Source organism: Microtus oregoni, unplaced genomic scaffold (assembly GCF_018167655.1).
Source record: "Microtus oregoni isolate MIOR12 unplaced genomic scaffold, Mior012 000067F_003, whole genome shotgun sequence".
Taxonomy (NCBI): domain Eukaryota; kingdom Metazoa; phylum Chordata; class Mammalia; order Rodentia; family Cricetidae; genus Microtus; species Microtus oregoni.
This window is the reverse complement of record NW_024543956.1, coordinates 88,093-94,092: the sequence shown is the minus strand read 5'-3', so window position 1 is coordinate 94,092 and position 6,000 is coordinate 88,093. Positions and strand designations below refer to the sequence as shown.

At 49.6% G+C, this 6,000-nt stretch overlaps 1 pseudogene; it reads right to left on the bottom strand.

The window, feature by feature from the left end:
* Window positions 1–241: 241 nt before the first annotated feature.
* Window positions 242–1,333, bottom strand: LOC121440333 (annotated as a pseudogene).
* Between the last annotated feature and the right edge of the window lie 4,667 nt (window positions 1,334–6,000).

The window sequence follows — 6,000 nt, the reverse complement described above, 5'->3', positions numbered from 1 at the left end:
GGGCTGACCCTTCAGCAATACTTCTAGACTGGGACAGGATGGGGTCTTCTGCCTTATGTTCTCCTGCCTAGGCAAGGCTGCCCAGCATGCAGCCGGGCCCTCCTGGGCACTCTCTAAGATTACTGCCCATCTGTGCTGGGGTGGGAGTCCCAGGGGGCTCATAGGGTCCTGTCTGGCTTGGGTCTACAGGGCCGTGGTCTGAGTTATGGCCTTATATCTCCTCCTCAACCTTGTCCTTTGCCTACTCCTCCACCTCATCTTCTGCCTTAGCACTGGCTCTTCCATCAGCCTGGACAGAAGCCAGATTGCCAGCTTCATCCTCCACCTGGACTACCATGTTGCTGGCTAGTCTTGCCTCCCATTCCTCAGATTCCCGTTTGAGGCCCAACAACTCCAGGAAAGTTGGAGATCTCCTGATCATTCTTAGCCTCCTCAGAGCTTCCTCCAGAGGCTCAGTCAGGTTAGCCCTGGTGAGCATCTGCCTCAGGCGCAAATCATCCATAGAGGTTCTCTCGAGAGCCCCTTTCTAAATGGCTTTCTGCAGCAGAACTTCTAGCCTCAACACAAAGGCAGAGAGCTGCTCATCTGGCTGCTGTTTTGCAGTCAGACACTTGATTCGAATGGTGGCCTGAGACTCATTGTCTCCAAATACTCGACAGAGCCTCTAGGCACTCCTCTGCAGTCTTTGCCGGATTCTCTGCTAACAGCCCCTGTACAAGGTACAAAGCAGTTCCCCGCAAGCCCTCCAGCAACCGTCTCCTCTTCTCCCTTTCTGGGACCCTTTGCCACACCCAAAACATGTCAGTGGTGTGGTCTAGCCAGGCCTCAAAGGATTCCTCCCCAGGGGCTGGCTGAACGCTCCCAGAAAACATACCCAAACGCTGGTACCGCAAGGTATCCACCCAGGGCTGGATTGCCTGACTAACTGACTGGAGCCTGCACACTCTGTCCAGCTCCAGACCTGGGTCTCCAGGTACACTGTCCACTGTCTCCCCTGTTGCTCCAAGAAGTGGAAAACACGATCAAGAAGCTCCTCGCTGGAGCAACTGGGCACAAAGACCACGTTCCAGGGCCCCCCAGTGCCTAGGATTTCCCTTGGGACCAAAGCATAGTTGATTTCCTGGTCGAGCTCAACCAGGGCTGCAGTGGCATTATCCTCCTCATGAAACACTTTGCCAAGCACAGTAAAGTGGCCCATGGGCCACAGGGCAGCCTGCAGGGACCCTTGGAATTCAGCTTCACTGCAGTCCTCCAGGATGCCCAGGATAAGCAAGCCCCTACGAGCGCTGACACCCATCCACCTGCACCAGTCCTGGAGCATCTCCACCGCCATAATCTGAAAATTTAGCAAAGCTCACACTAGGGGCCGGAAACAGTTTCCCCAGAAGCACATCAGGTTGGGATAGGAGCCTAGGCTAGGACTCAGGAAGACCAGCCTAGCTCTCCACAGCCTGGAAACAAAAAACGGAAAGAGGAGGTTAATGTCTTCCCCACCCCAGCCCCTTCTCATCCACTAGCCCTAGAGCAGAGGTTCTCAACCCGTGCTTCGTGACCCTTCAGGGTCAAGCGACCTTTTCAAGGGGATCTCCAAAGACCGCTGGGAAACACAGGTATTTACCTTATGATTTGCAACAGTAGCAAAATTACAGGTATGAAGTAGCCATGGAAATAAGTTTTATGGTTGTGTGAGGGAGTCACCACAACACAAAGAACTGTATTAAAGGGTCGTAGCATTAGGGATATTGAGAACCACTGCCTTACATGATGCTTCTGCATCCCACTCTGTGCCTCAGACACAGGCCTTCCCCAGCACCTCCCTACAGTCCAAACCAGGCAGGCGTGCTGGTTGAGAGGGGGTTTGTCAGGGCCAGTAATACCCTCCCAGAATTTGGTACCTTCTAGGAGCAGAACCCTTTCTCCTTCAATTGCACAGCAAGGATTCCCCGGGCTGTTCTCCAGGTTCTCCCGCCAGCCAGCTCCCTTGCTCTCTCTAGCCTTATAGCTGCGCACTCACGCAGACCAGTGTACATATGCAAGCTTTTTTGTTTTGTTTTATTTATTTATTTATTTATTTATTTAAGATTTCTGCCTCTTCCCCGCCACCGCCTCCCATTTCCCTCCCCTCCCCTGACCAAGTCCCCCTCCCTCATCAGCTCGAAGAGCAATCAGGGTTCCCTGACCTGTGGGAAGTCCAAGGACCACCCACCTCCATCCAGGTCTAGTAAGGTGAGCATCCAAACTGCCAAGGCTCCCCCAAAGCCAGTACGTGCAGTAGGATCAGAAACCCATTGCCATTGTTCTTGAGTTCTCAGTAGTCCTCATTGTCCACTATGTTCAGCAAGTTCGGTTTTATCCCATGCTTTTTCAGACCCAGGCCAGCTGGCCTTAGTGGGTTCCTGATAGAACATCCCCATTGTCTCAGTGTGTGGGTGCACAGCTCGCGGTCCTGAGTTCCTTGCTCGTGCTCTCTCTCCTTCTGCTCCTGATTTGGACCTTGAGATTTCAGTCCTGTGCTCCAATGTGGGTCTCTGTCTCTGTCTCCTTTCATCGCCTGATGAAGGTTAATATTCAGGAGGATGCCTATATTTATGTTTGTCTTTGGATTCACCTTCTTATTTAGCTTCTCTAGGATCGCAAATTATAGGCTCAGTGTCCTTTATTTATGGCTAAAAACCAAATATGAGTGAGTACATCCCATGTTCCTCTTTTTGGGTCTGGCTTACCTCACTCAGGATAGTGTTTTCTATTTCCATCCATTTGCATGCAAAATTCAAGAAGTCCTTGTATTTTACTGCTGAGTAGTACTCTAATATGTATATATTCCATACTTTCTTCATCCATTCTTCCATTGAAGGGCATCTAGGTTGTTTCCAGGTTCTGGCTATTACAAACAATGCTGCTATGAACATAGTTGAGCATATACTTTTGTTGTATGATAGGGCCTCTCTTGGGTATATTCCCAAGAGTGGTTTTCTCTTTCTATTTTTCTGCAGTGCTGGGAATAGAATCCAGGACCTCACAAACGGTGATGCGAGCTTAACGCTGCTCTCTGCAGTGCAGATTTAGCGCGGGGGTGTGGTGACGCCGGAGCATGGATCCTCTACCTCCTAGTCCTCCAGAAGCAGACTAGCCAGGCCATTGGTGCAGGAGGGTCAAGTGACAAGGCTGTCTCAGCCTGGGACCTCAGGTGACATCACCGGTCCAGTCACTGATGACGTCATCGGCTGCTGACCCCCACCACCACCACCACACATCTGTGCCCCTGGCACAGGGGACAGAGTGCTCAGGGGTCTCCACAGAAGGGCACCAAAAATCTGTGTTGCCCCCTCCAGCTCTGTTTCCTGATCAAGGCCAGGGAGCAGGGACTCTGAGGGTTTTTGCCCTGGTGAGTCCCTATCTGGACCTAGTCTAGTGACAGAGCTGGGCAAGCAACACCTATTCTAGGTAGAGTCCCTGGAATAGATAACACATGAGCCCATACACCCCATCCCATCACTCCCCATGAAGCGTGTACCATCTGGGTGATGCCCATCCCAGTGGAAGGGGCTGCAGGCACTTTCACCACTGTGGGCCTGCATGCCTTCCTGCCCTTGGTGCCAGTGGCCAGCTCACAGGAGGGTCCAGCACTGGCGGGCCTTTCCCGCTCTGCATGCTGTATATCCAGCTTCTTGAAAAGCTGCTTTTCAGATTTGAAGCCCAAACCCTTAGACTTGTATCTTACTGGCTGACTTTGGGCCAGTCCCTTCCACTTCTTGTCGCCGAAAAGTTTAGAGTTTCTGGGAATTCTGCCTAAATTCATATAGGAAGCACTGTGATGGTGGTGAGGTGTTCAACTTTTCCCTGCTTCCAGTGTTGATAGCCTTCCGGGCTCTGGGGCATGACTCTTTCAGTGTGAGGGTGGCATGGGTGGCCGAGATCCCAGAAGCCTCCCTATGGTTTTAACATCAGTTAGTCCCCACCCCCACCCTCCATATCTTCTGCTGCCTGGGCTAGACATCCACTCAGAGCTGTGCTATCCTGGCTCAAAACAGTTTCAGACCCTGCCAGTCTCATCACTCTGACTCTCTGCAGTCACCAAGAGTCCAGGGCCACATGCACAACATTTCTGCCAGTGAGAGAGAGGGCAAGCAGGTTCACAGAAGGTTATTATGCCTCTGTGTATTCTTTCTTGACCCCATTTTCTTTCTTTGGGCGTCATACTCTGGCCACTTGACTTTCACTACTGTAAAGGTTTCCCCAATGGTGTCCATCTCACTCACACTGCTTTGGTTTATTATCAGGGACTCTATTGAGGCTTTTGTCATGTTGGAATACTCCGTGTGCATCAGAGTGCCCATTTGAATGACCCTCACTACTGCCACCAGCATTCTACCTGCTTTCCTGAACCTCTGGCAGGAAGGAAGGCTTTGGGGCATTTGACCAAACATGACGTTGCTGAAACTTGAGCTGTATCCAAGTAGATATCCATTAATCTATTATCTGCCATGGGGGGGGGGGCAACCCATGTCCTCTCCCATTAGCAGTGTGGGAGTGCTCATCTGTATCCTACATCCCAAGCAGCCTTTCAGCCTTGACCATCGAACACCCCAAGGGGAGAATTACTATCTCATGCATTGATAAGTGTTTGGTATTTCCTTAATAGGTTATGATATTGTGCATCCTCTTACAATTTCATCTTCCACTCCTGGTTCAGCTTCTGTGAATCTCCTTTGCCCCTTCCTCATGCCCAGCTCTGTCCTACAGATGGGTCTTTGGCCTGTTTTCAGGAGAAAGTTTCTAGTGTCAAACCTGAAGGTACTCTCATTGTGTACATGCAACCAATGCCCAAACAGGTTACTTGATCTCACACTTGGCCTTCAGTTTGTCGTGTGTGGTTCTCTTTCTTGCCCCTGGAATCTCTTCTATGATTATATACAGCCTGAAGTCAAGTGCTTTGGGAACAAGAAAAAATTTTAAATTTTCTGTTACAACCCAACTTTGTCAATTGGCCTAATCACTCCCTTACTCAGCTTCCAGGGCCCACACTGTCTGTTCTCATACAGGTCAGTAACTGCTGTTAATGTCTGATATGAGAATTTCCGTCTAATGAAATTCCCTGTTTGACCTGTCATGGATCATACAATGAATACCTTGTCTTCTTTCTTGGTTTGGAGGTAATTTTCCTGGGGTCTTTCCTCAGAGAAGGCTCTCCCTTGGGAACATAAATATGCAGGATGGTCTAGTGTTACCAGCTGGCCCAGTGGGCTTACAAACAGATAATCAACACATTTCCCAGTTTTTAGGCTGGTCGCTCCTTTCCCTCTTTCCTTCTCTCTGAGAGAGGACTTTGCTTCTTTATAGGGTCATTTTTCTCCCTCTGCTCTAGGACATTGGTAGTGACACCTCAGTTGTCTTCCTTTGTTTCTTCTTTGTATACAATGTCTCTATGTCTCAGCAGGTAGTAGCTTTTCCTTCTCTAATCTCTCCTTTCTTGGTTTCTGGGACACTCCTTCCTGCCTTTGAACTGACCTTCTGCCTCTTTTCCTGCTTCTCAGCTGAAGTTATTCTTCAAACCTCTCCGCCTCTTTTTTTTTTCTCTTCCTGTTCCTTTGTTGGAGCTCAGTATAGTGTGGGTGATTTCCTAACTGTAGTTCAGAGATGTTCTATGCTGGTAGTGATCCCTCCTCCAGATCTGCCCATGTGCATCAGAATGTCCATTTGGATGCCCCTCAGGAATTTAACAATTGAGATGTTTCAACTAGGGTGCTTCAAGCACCTTTGCATACCTGTTCTTTCCCTGTGCTTCACCCACCTATACAGATGCCGTCTATCAGGTTACTTCAACAAAGGTGGCAAACATATTCCTTTCCTCTCCTCTCCTCTCCTCTCCTTTCGTTTGTTTTTCCCCTCCAAATACTATTTCACTCACTACCAAAGGTTATCAATTTTACAAACAAGGACAGCCCTTCTTTTCCATAGTTCCTAGCCCGGTGTCCTACTCTTCATGCCTGTACTCTGACC